At 37.0% G+C, this 12882-nt stretch overlaps 1 non-coding gene across 2 annotated transcripts; it reads left to right on the plus strand.

Moving 5' to 3' along the window:
- The first annotated feature begins 4486 nt into the window (after positions 1 to 4486).
- LOC111880737 (uncharacterized) lies at positions 4487 to 9285 on the plus strand. Of its 2 annotated transcripts, XR_008225119.1 has the most exons (10): positions 4487 to 4632; positions 5060 to 6059; positions 6162 to 6874; positions 7055 to 7747; positions 7851 to 7912; positions 7989 to 8093; positions 8172 to 8274; positions 8422 to 8543; positions 8637 to 8776; positions 8861 to 9285. It is a non-coding gene; the product is annotated as an uncharacterized LOC111880737 (transcript). The 2 variants fall into 2 exon arrangements; XR_008225118.1 differs by having other exon boundaries at positions 5060 to 6874.
- The last annotated feature ends 3597 nt before the right edge of the window (positions 9286 to 12882 follow it).

The following is a 12882-nucleotide window of genomic DNA, read 5'->3' on the forward strand; positions in this document are numbered from 1 at the left end:
ACTTTTTCTAGAATGATGGGATGTTGATGACTAAGATTTGTTTGGATGGGAGAGTTTAGATGTTGGTGCGGATGAGAATGTTGATGAGAGATGCAATCCGAGTCACGATTTTCACTTCCCCCTCTTGAGGAATGAGCATTTGGCACTTACTCAAGCCATTGCTGAAGACCATCAATCTTAGCACACACTTCGTTGAATTGCGCTTTGAGTGCATCAGCAAGTTGTTGATTTTTTGGAATTGCAGTGTTGAAAAGCAATTTATGGATCTCCTTGGTGAGTTGGAGAATTTCCTGGCAATGAAAGTTGGATGATAAAGAACGGCATAAGTTGTTGATGGTTAACTGCAGGACTGAAATGGTGGACTCATACGCATTATGAGTTTCTTCGACAAGCTTCCTGGATTGAGTTGTTTGATCCACAATTATCGATTGAAGTTCGGACTTGATTGCAGATACCTCTGAGATGAGTCGCTCTGCAGTTGCCAAAAACTGCTGATGATCAGCTTTTTGGTTGGTATCTAGGGCTCGAATAACCATTTCTACTTTAAGAGAGATTCTATCTGTAGCAAGGAATTCTCTAGCTTCAAGTCGTTCGACGCGGTCAATGAGGGACTGCGGTCCAGACAAGTCCTCTGATTATGGTTGAGAAGATTTCACAGCAGCTAAGATTTGATCCACATTGTCTTGTAACCTCAAGAATTCTTTTCTTGAGACGGCTAACTTCTTTTTCTTCTTCTTCTCCTTAAACTTAGAGGTTGAGTGTTGAGAACCACTTGATTCTTCTTCTTCATCAAATATCATGAAATCATCAGGGGGATCAGGTTGGTTTACCTCATTTATGTAGATGTTGTCAAAACCGAAGGTTGGCCCAGAACTAACTTTAATCTTGGTTCTGTCATTTTGTAATTCTCTAACAGTTTCAGTTGGAGTGGGCTGAGATGGACCTGCACCATCAGGAATGGACTGAGTATTCGGGATTGTCTCAGCCATTGCGCACATCTAATCCTGAATTTTTAAAATTGTGGTTACGGTGTTTGCATTGTTAATTGCATCAACCCAATACTTGGCCACAATTAGAATCTCATGTTGCTTTTGTTGAAGTTGCTTGGTTTGTTGATCTTTCCTTACTTTAAATGCCCTACGGAAAGCGGCATACTTCTTGGCTTCGGAAACATTTGTTAGTTTGTAATGTCCCCAAGAGTTATCAGATTCATTACCGTCAATTCCTTGAAAACCCACCGAGGTGTCCCTCGGGTTCACAGATCCTTGCACATTTGTGCTTACCGTGCCTAAAGCACATGTATTAGATGTAAGCAGAGTAGGATTTTCGGAGCTTCCTCAGTCTCCTTGACTCGTAGTCAAGTTTGGCCTCGGCTCCGTTCTGGCATGGGCTAAAGAATTGCCCTGTGGTTGGGAAGGTGTATCGAGTGTTTGGATTACAAGGTCTAGAATGGAGCGCAACTCCTGTTCCTCAAAGAAATGAAGTTTGGAAGCCCACGAGACCTTAGGGCGAGAAGAGCCAATTAAATCCTCTTGGGATTTAGTTGGGGGTGAGTCTCCACGTTTGGATGAAACATACACACTTGATGTGCCTAAGTAGTCATGAAGGATCGAAACAAATGTGTCTGCGACAACCCCAAGGACTACCGAAGCCTTTTGAGAGACTATGGTATATGTCTGGTCATGCATTTGGCTAGAGGTGGATTTTGTTTTTCTTCTCTTGAGAACAAGAATTGGTATTGAGTCACTATCAGACTCATCATCTATATTCACTACAGGAAAAGGATTGGATTCATCATCTGAAGACACAACATGTCTTAGTTTTCGTTTCTTAGAGGGTTCAGCTTTCTTGGATGCTTTACTTTTCATGGATGTTTCACCCTTTTTGGGTGTTGCATCTTTCCTTGCCTTGTTGCGGGGGCCTTTCTTGGATCTAACCAACTGTTTGAGCCTTTTGGCTACGGGAAGATTGGATAAACTGTAGAAGATGGAGCTACGGAACGCTCTGGTTGATTGGGTGTTGTAGAGGCTAAAATGTTTTGACTAGGTAGAGGCAGGGTAGAAAGGTATGGATCAATACCTTTCGTAGCCTCTATATGATATGTGACTTCTTTGGTCTCAAGTCCAACAGTAGTCAAAATGTGAATGGGTAAGCGTCTAATAGGTCCAAAAATAGATTGGTCTTTAGAAGGTACGTGCTTTTTAAGGTCGTGGGTGATGAAGAAGTTGATGTCATTCCCCATGCTGATCTTGGCGGCATGATGAAGATCGGAGATGCAGAGAGACCAGAACCTTGCAAAAGTGAGCTTGGTTGATTTTTCCTTTGGAGTCTCCTTAGGGATGTATTGGAGAAAATCATCCCATAGGATTTGACCGTAGTTGACATCATTTCCCGTGAAGATGCTCCATACTAACTTGAGTAATTTGAGGCCCATATTGTCAGTGCCTCCGGTTCTCCCTAATAACTACAAATCACAAAATGGCACACAAACTGCCATACCGCTGGGAGATTCTTCTTGAACTCGCTAATTCCCTTGAACGTCTTCTGGTATCCCATCTAGTAAAGTGTAGAGATGATGTCTGTCACACTTGGTGAGATGAATTTTGTAGAGGGATGCACCAACATATTGATTGCAGTGAGAAACATGTCTTTGTTCAAGATGACTAAAGAATCATCCACCAAGTTCAGATGAACTTCTTGAAGATTATTGAGGGGTCGATATGCTGAAAAAGCACATTTGAACAATGTCGAGATGGGAACAACATCAGTGAATGAGTTGAATGGTCCAAATATTGGATGATTGGAGATGAACTTGATCATGAGACGGATAGGGTCATTGTAAGCAGAATGATCATCAAATATTGCCCTAAAATTGCTAGATTCAATTGAAGGCGATTGGTTCCTTATTGCAGAGTCGGAACCAGTTGGTTGAATAGATGTTGATACCTTCGATTGTTTCCTTGAGATGCCTGATTTCACCATTTTTGAAAAATTTGAAGAACTTGCAGAAAATTTTTGAAGCGCAAGAGGGTGAAGAAGATGAAGTTTGTGTTAGAGGGTTCAGAAGGCATAAAGCTTTCTTGGGGAAGAAAAGAGGCTTTATATGGGGGCGGATCTTAAAAAAATGTTGTTTTTACCCTAAAGAAAGCGATTAAAATTAAAAAAAAAACTTTTTCATTTAATTAAGAAAATCATTATCAGCCACAAAAGCATTAACGAAAAGTTTTTATTTATTTATTTATTTTCCAAAAATGTGGCATTTAATGAAATGTCAGGCCCAAAGTCCCACGTATGAAGAACGTGTGGTGAGGGGCGATAGTCCATTGAATAAAGGTGGAATTTGTAACGGATTTGACATTTTGGGGTAAGGGGAAAAGACAATTTAAAGAAAAAGATTTCTTAAAAAGATTTCTTTTCACTACTAGAAAACAGCCCTTTAATGACGCGCAAACAATGACACGCGGTGATTTACGATACGCAAAAGCGTGTACCCTTAAAATAATGTCATCTCTTCTAAAATTTGAATGATAAACGACATGCTTTTGTGCGCGCCCTAAAATTAATGTCCAACAAAAAAAATTAAAAACACGGAGGGCACTTACTTAAAAATGGGCGTCGTCTAGAAATGTCGCTTTATATTTTTTGAATGAAAGGCGCTTTCTCTTCTTTTGCAGCTGGGGGGAAACGAAAATCCCAAAAGTTTGAAAGGCCGCCATTGTTATCCTCTACCTTATTTCCATCGTTCTTTTCTCTCTCTCTCTCTCTTAGTCTCTCTCTCTCTCACTCACTCTAATACACAAAAAAAACCCTAATATCATCATCAATCCTCTTTTCTCCTACAACAAAATCGCAATATCACCAAATCTCTGATCCTGTCTTTTGAACACATCAGGAGCTTCAATTGCCAGCTCCTGATGTGGGTTTCAATACTTCCATCTCAACTTTCTCTTCCATCTACAATATTTGTTTCCGGCGATGAAGGTTTCTCATGATTTTTTGTTGTACTTACAAGCCCTAGGTCTTGATGCGTGATGTGTGCGTATCTTGCACCTGATGCATCCCCTCTCCCAGTACTGATCAAGCTTCGGAATGATTGTTATCCCTCCACCTTCCCCTGCGAATACGCTCCCACCTCCCATAATGTCAAACTCCTAAAACTGCCTCCACGATTGATTAAAGTTTTTGTCTGTTAGTCTTGAACCGAAATCAGTTCCATGATTGATTGAAGTTTTTGGAGAAATCTCGGCAGTGAATTTCGTTGAATTCTAGTTCTGAAATATGAAGATTTTAGCTTCGAATCTTATTGAAATGAGTTGAATCATTAATTGAAAATTTCCAGCGAACTATCACTACTAGAAAATCGCAAATACGATACACAAGATAAAGTACGGTTGTGTATTTTGACCGTACTCTAATACAATTTTATATTTTTGTTTTTTTTTTCCGCCTATTTTTTTAAATGATCGTCAAATATGTTCTATTTTTTTTACCTCCAGAGCACTCATATTTTCATTTGCACGACTTCACCACTTCTCTTAGCGTTCACTCATCATCTCGTCACCATGACCATGAGACTATCATCATCTTCGAGCCAATGACTCCTCCTATTCCCTTGCTAGTTTTTTCAAGAAGGTATGAATGTTCCTAGATATTTCATCTTCTTTTTAATATGTACCTCTATCGATACTTTTCTAGTGTTTCAATTGGCCTTCTTCTTGTAATTTTAGTCCGTTTTGAAATCTTTATTGTGAATCATTATCTGATATGGCTATATCCTTTCATTCTCTCCTATTTTGTATAATTTTCTTGTGTTTTGTAATTGCACATAATGTGTTCGATGTAATGTCCGATTCAGATTATTCATATTTTTTTACCTAGATTCAGAATCTAATACTTACCTTTTCAATAATGATCAACTGAATGGATATAGGAAGTCTTTAAATTTCAAATTAGGCGATGGAGTATATAAATTATAAAAGAACGATATCTTTTGAGGAGGTAATTTTCTGATGATTGCTCATGTTCTTATTATTTTCCTCTTGTTTTCTTATTCAATTAGGCTAAGGTGACAATTTCAAGTGCAATCAGCAGAGATTGATTCTAGAATGCCGAAATATTGGTTAATTGACAATGATTCACCTATGTTGAAGCTACCGGGTATGAAACATTGTGTTTTGATGATTTTTCAAGGTACTTTTGCAAATATACGACTGTTTAGTAGTTTACTATTCCCAAATCCTTGCATTGTTGTGCAACTTTACATTTAAAGGTGATTCTGTTTTAGCATCCATGTATCTTGAAAATGAATGCTTTATGTTGTTTATCATACTAAAAAAGTAGTATGATACTTACACACCATAATCTTTTCATTTTGTATATGAATTTAGCCTTTAGCATATATCATTTTGAGATCACTGCTAGCATGCTTATATTTGGTGTTATATCATGTATGACATCTTCAGGGGAAGTTTGTCAACATTAGTTTTGCCTATATATACAACTATTATGAATATAAAGTATTGTTTTGAGATGTATGTGTTCAATATTCACATTTTATTTATATCCACATGATTATTTTATTATTATTATTATTTTTTAATATTGTGGACTCACATGCTTAACGGAATCAAAGTCATAGTTAACACAATATAGGCCATTCCCCAACATCAGCAACAAGTTAGTGTCATTATTCCACCATGTATGACATCTTTTGTTATTGTTGCTTGTTTGTTCCTTACCTAAAACCTTGCACAACAGGCTACTGTTACCAATTATACCCTCCATGTAAATTTGATCTTTGAGCATGACTATTCATATGGTTTTTTCCCACTTCTTTGTATATATGTATAAACTTAGTATCTTACTAAATGTGTTTGGTTTAATGTTACTCTAATAGCCTTTCCTGAAAATTCCTATTACTTTTTAGAAGGTTGGAGGTAACCATGCTCAGAGTGTTGGGTTTTCTACTGATGGATTTACCACCACAGCCACTATGAGGAAATCGCATCTCATATGGGTTTTCTGCAAATGCATATTGAAGTATACATATACCCTGCTTGGTAAATCTGTCACCAAACTCTTTTATCATAACTTTCACCTTATTACTATTATTGTTTTTCTTTTTTAGTTTTATTTATGTTGTATGGCATGATATTTAACAGGAGTAATGTGATTGGCATGATATGAACAAACATGCTAGCAATGTTACCTACATTGATTAGATGGGCTCTTGAGGTTAGTAATTTTGTATCAACTTGAAACAACATTTGCAATTTGTTCATATTTTGGTGAATCTTGATGCGTTCTTTTTCTTTTTCTTTTTCTTTCAAAAGAGCATTCCACCGGAAATCATTGACACCCATGAACTGGAATGACATAGTTGATTCACTTTATATTTTTATTTCCTCATTAATCTAATGGATGCGTCATTAACAATGTAATTTTGTTGGTTTGTTTAATGTTGATGGAGTGCGGTTAATATTGTGGAAAAGAGGATTGGAATATAGTACGGTTAATAATGTGTATTATATGTGGAATAAAGTGTGTATTATATGTGGAAGTATTGTAGAGATAGAGTATGGTGTTTAACCGTACTCTATTATGGCCCTAATCTAATACACCCCCCATATAATACGGGATGCTATCCCGTACTCTATTTTGGTAAACAACTGTATTCTATTTATGTTTTTCTAGTATGGATCTAAATAAGAAGCGAATCAAAACCTTGAAGGGGAAACCGAGGTTTTCAGATTTCAATTTAGTACCGAATGATTGGGGAGTTGATGTTCATCCATGGTTGAGTGTTCTCGCCAAAGCGTATCCATTCCTGGAGGAGCTGCGACTAAAGAGAATGACAGTTTGGTAATCATTGCAGGTAAAATTTCTACTTTTATTCTCAATGTTAGAGCTAAATATGTTCTCCAAGGTGCATCAATCACTTTATCTGTTCAACAATTCATATGAATTTGTCAAATTAGGTTGATATTTTAGCTAACTATGTTCTTGATTTATCTTTTGACTAAAATTTCTAAAATCTTGATGAAACTTTTTGTAGATATTTGAGTTGAGTTCAACAGAAGGGCTAGAAGTTGGTCTTTATCTATTCAGAAGAGTACCTCATTCCAGAATTCTTGTATGTGGAGGAGATGGGACAGCAGGGTGGGTATTGGATGCAATTGAGAAGCAAAGTTACGTTTCACCCCCTCCTATAGCCTTTCTACCTGTTGGAACTGGGAATGACGTGGCTAGGGTTTTGAATTGGGGTGGTAGTTTGGGGTCTGTAGAGAAACAAGGAGGACTTTGCATGATGCTGCAACACATGGAGCATGCTTCAGTTACTGTTCTTGATAGGTGGAAGATTTATATTGCTAATCATAGGGGTCGACCTCTTCGTGCCCCAAAATTCATGAATAATTATCTTGGTACGCATAATTGCTTTCATTTGTACGCTTAATTGCTTTCATTTATTGTCTTGTTGCATTTATTCATCAAGTTATTGTGAAAATTGTTCCTGTAAAACGTGGTCACAAGCTGAGAATTACATGGCCAATGACACCTAGCATTGATCATTACATGGAAGGGCCAAGTAGGTATCTTGGACACTTAATTGGTCATGAAGGAGAAGGATCCCTCTTCTATGTCTTGAAGAAATTGGGTTGGGCAACAAGCTTGTCTGCTGGTGAATCAGACTGGATTGTGGAGTTCTCTTTCTTTAAAGTGGTTATTGAATTAACTGATGTTGGACATGGTCAGTGTTTCCAATCTTCTGTTTCTCTCTGTGTGTGTTCATTTCTTTCATGTTTATTTAGATACTGACATCATTTGTAATATATGTTTCATGAAAACACCAGCAAATTGATTATCAGGACAAGATTCTTCTAATTGATTATGTTGTGAAATTTTCATCAAATATGTAGGCATTTGCACTTTTTATCATATTTTTGCTTTACTTATTTGAATAATCATTTTGATTTTGAACAACATTGCAGTTATACCCTTCAAAAGATTGGCTAGTTGGATCATCTTTACCTTCCACTTTTTTCCCCTGAAGTTATTCAGTCTGCAATAAGTGAGATCACACCAAACAATGTAAGGTAGCGTATCATCTATCAATGAGTTTGTTAGTGCTGGCTAAATTTATATGATTTCTCAGTATGCCCTTCTGGTTCCAGAAACATTTGGGAGTCAACAAACTTTGATGGACATACTGAGCTAACAGAGCCATGGTATGGAACTGCATTTTCTATTGAAAAAATCACTGGCTCCACCATTTAGGTATTACTTTTGACTTTTCTTTACATGTGTTTGACTTTGTAATCAGAATTATTTATAATATCACATGTGTAAATCACTGGCTCCATCATTCTAGTCTATTTCTGTATTTGTGATTCGATTTTTGAAAAATTTCAAATCATTTTTCAGGTATAAAGTTGTGAAAGCAAGAAGTGGGGTAGGCCATACTGTTGTTCTAATTGAAGATGGCCTTTCTTTCTCTTTTGGTTGGAACAAGCATGGGCAACTTGGAACAGAGTCAACCAAAAATGGTGATTTTCTCTGTAGAATTTGAATTATCTCCATGCTTATATTATGGCTTCTATAAGATTCTTTCATGCTAACATGTGTTTTTGATTATGTAGAGTGTGAATTATCTCCAGTACGTTGTCTTATAACGGATGAAAAAGATGTTTCATGTGGGGCTACAAAAGGTGTTAGTGTTAGTGATGAAAGCTTGGTTCAGATTCAAAAAGTGTTGTAGAGCTAACAAATGGTTCTTCAGGTATCCAATACTCTAGGCATAATTATAATATAAAACTATAAAAAATTTAATTTTTTGATATATATTTTTTATTTTGTTTTGCAGAGGATACTAAAGAGCAAATCTTGCAAAGGATATTTTTTGTTTTGTTTTGCAGAGGATACCCCTCACATTTTCCCAAATTACCCCTTCCTCTACAATGTTTTTTTGTTTCTGTGTATTTTGTGCATCAGGTAAAGTTGGTGGAAGAAAGGAATATGAAGCCACTTGATTCAAATCTTGCAGCATTATCAGCAAGATGCAGTAAAGACTTGGAGTTGAATTTGGCTAAGTCATTCTTGAGTGAGATGGGCCAATGTACAACTTTTTATCCATATAACAACTGTTTGGAGCATTAGTCTTAAAGAATTATGAAAGGCAAGATGCAACTTTACTTAGTTGGAATTTGATGTAGAGAGTAGATTAGATGCAAATTTAGATATTGTAAAAAATAGAATTGTATGACATTAAATTTTATGCAATGGATTGTATTTTTTGTATATGATATTTTATTTATATTATGAGACATTAAATGCAAATTTAATTTAAAAATTAATAAATATATAAATATTTTTTTTAGAACATTTAAAATTATGATACGCAAAAATGTGTGTCATCTTCATTTATGACATGGCCTTTCTTGACAGGGGCTTCCTTGATACGCATTGCGTGTCATAAACACGCGCGTCGTAAGGTTACGACACGCAAATGCGTGTCGTCTTCCTTTATGACAGGGCCTTCCTTGATACGCGCTGCGTGTCATAACCGCGCATCGTAAATGAGCGTCATAAATGCGCGTCGTCTCTCTTTATGACAGGGTCTTCCTTGACACGCATTTGCGCGTCGTCTGAGCATTTTACGACGCGCAATGAGCGTCGTAAAAGGCCTTTTTTCTAGTAGTGTTTATGGGAAACTATTTTATTTTGGCATCACACCTAAAATACATCTGACAAAAGTTTTATTTGAAAAGAAGAACTAAAACGATAATGTGCTACATAACGAATGTTTTTGAGAATTGTTTTCTTATTTAATGAAGGATCATTAAATGGCACACAATGTTTCACGAATTTATGAAGTAGTTGAAGGTTCAATCAATGTGATTGCAGATTGATGACTCATTACGGATTAAGACATCATTGCGGATGGATTCATCATTGCGGTAGATGGTTAGATGACTGTAGTAGAAGAATCTGAGAGGAACACTTGAACAAAATCAGAAATAACAAACAATAAGGACCTTGGAAATATAGGTATCATATGGAATTGCGGTAAATAACATATATTGCGGTACATAAGATGTATTGTGGTACATAAAGTATACTACAACTATATATGATAGATATATTCAACTAGGATCGCAATGTTGATCAAGTATGGTCTGCAGTACCTATCAATTCAAAAAGAATTGTGGGTTCGGATTCATCATTCCTAGCATTTGTAAGAAACTATTGAGTTTTGTAGACTCAAGTGCTTTTGTGAATATATCAACAATCTCTTCATGAGTGTTAACAAAAATTAGTTCAATGTTACCTTTCAAAATGTTGTCTTTAATGAAGTGATACCGTAGTTCAATATGCTTCGTCTTAGAGTGATGAATAGGATGATGGGAGATCGCTATTGCACTCTCTGAGTCATAATAAATCAATATCCGCAGCATTCTGTATCCGTAGTCCATAAATTGTGTTTTCATCCACAAGACATGTGAACAACTGCTGGCTACGGCCACATATTCAGATTTTGTGGTAGACAGTGAGACACAACTTTGTTTCCTTGATGACCAGCTAACGAGTCTTCCACCCAGAAATTGATATCCACCTTAAGTACTTTTTTTTATTCAATCTACATCCAGCATGATCCGCATCAGTGAATGCTTGAAGGCTAAAGTCGTTTCTTGTGGAATACCAGAGGCCAAGAGCTTTGCTGCCCTTTAAGTATCTGAGAATTTGCTTAGTTGCGGTCAGATGTGTTACTCTCGGATCAGCCTGGTACCTTGCGCATACGCCTGTTGCAAAGACAATATTTGGTCTACTTGCAGTGATGTACATCAACGAGCCAATTATTCCTCTATAACTTTTGTGGTCTACTAATTCTCCGGAAGGATCAACAAATATCTTATATCCAAAGGTCATAGGAACCTTAGCTGAGGAACAGTTGTCCATTGAGTATTTCTTCAGCAATTCCGAGGTGTATTTCTTTTGATGGATGAATATCCCTTGAGGGACCTGTTTTATTTGAAGTCCTAGAAATAAGTTAATCTCTTTGTCCGTGCTCATTTGAAATTTGTTGGTCTTGAGCCTTGCAAATTCATCCACCATCCCTTGATCTGTAGATCCGACGATGATATCATCCATACATATTTGTACAAGCATAAGGTGATTACCGTTTGCTTTTCTAAATAAAGTGAGATCAATCACTCCTCTTTTATATCCAGAAGTGACAAGAAACTATGATAGAGTCTCATACCACGCCTTTGGTTCTTGCTATAGACCATAAACTGCTTTCTCAAGCTTGTAGCTGCGATCCGGGAGTTCATGAAATTCGAAGCCCGGAGGTTGTTGAAGGTAAACCTCCTCTTTTAATTCACCATTTAGGAAGGCACTCTTTACATCCATTTTATGTACTCTGATGTTTTTGTGAGCTGCATACGCTAAGAAAATGCGTATGGCCTCCATTCTGGATATAGGGGTGTATGTTTCATGATAATCAACACCTTTAAGCTGATTATACGCCTTGGAAATTAGTCTTGCCTTGTTCCTGATAACCGCACCGGATTCATCCAACTTATTCTTGTACACCCATCTAGTACCAACAATAGTATGACCTTGTAGCTTTGGAATGAGTTGCCACACCTTGTTTCTTTCAAATTCTGCCAGCTCTTCTTCCATTGCTGCTATCCAGTCGGGCTCTATTAAAGCTTATTTGATCGTCCGGGGCTCGACCGACGACATAAACGCTACATAGTGACAGTGATCAGATAAATATTTTGAAGATCGAGTTTGGATGCCTGCTGATGGGTTTCTGATGATTTGATCCGGTGGGTGGTCCTTTGTCCATATGTGTAGACGGGGTTGCAGATGGTCAGCGGTTGTGGTAGAAGGAATGTGTTCAATATCAGAAGACTCTGCGGTTGGAGACTGCAGTTCTCCCTGGACTTGAGAACAGTCCGCAGAATTATCTTGGACTGTTGGAGCTTGATCAACATATTCTTGAGCAATAAAAAGAGGTTCCCCCTGGATTGCGGATTAGAGTTCCTCTTGAACCTGAGATGGTTCCCCCTGGATTGTTGATGAGAGTGTGATATGTTGGGTTTTGAGCATTCTAACACTCCTAAGTGTACATGCAACCCTAAATACCTTGGATCTATGTTTTCTCTATTATACATGCAAATATGAACATCCAAGGTATTATCCTAATCTAGCATACAAAAAATTGAATATAACAAGATAGAATACATACCTCTTTGATTGTAGAATGTCTTCATGAAGCTTGAGTGCCTAGTGCCCCAAGTGTGACACCTCAAATGGTTCACACAACACCAAAATACACTTGGAATAACTTGAGAGAATTCTACACTTCATGAAAATCGGCTAGCCCTTCTTTTTACACACTCTTGTGTCCGACTTTTGTCAAGAATAAGATCTTTATATAGCGTTACAATTAGGGTAAACCCTAATTGTCATGACTTTCCATTTCCTTGGATCCATGGGTTCAAATACACCATGGAGCATCCATGGACCATCCTATGGATTTTAGCCCAACTTGATTATCCATGGAGCATTAGCCCACTATACAAGTATGGATGATTTACACAATCAACCCATATATTTAATTAGTCTTCTTTTGATCACTTAATTAATCCTAGATTAATTCTTGATCAATAATAATTAAATAATCTTATTATTCTTATTATTAATATACTAGAACATATAATATATTAATAACCATAAGTGTCTTATTTCTCTCATTATAGTCTATCCAAATGCATGATGCCATGCAACCCAAATGGACCATGCCGGGTCGGGTCAAGTCTTAACAATTATAGTTATGGACTTAGACATTAATCCAACAGTCTCCCACTTGGATAAGTC

Source organism: Lactuca sativa, chromosome 7, assembly GCF_002870075.4.
Source record: "Lactuca sativa cultivar Salinas chromosome 7, Lsat_Salinas_v11, whole genome shotgun sequence".
NCBI lineage: Eukaryota > Viridiplantae > Streptophyta > Magnoliopsida > Asterales > Asteraceae > Lactuca > Lactuca sativa.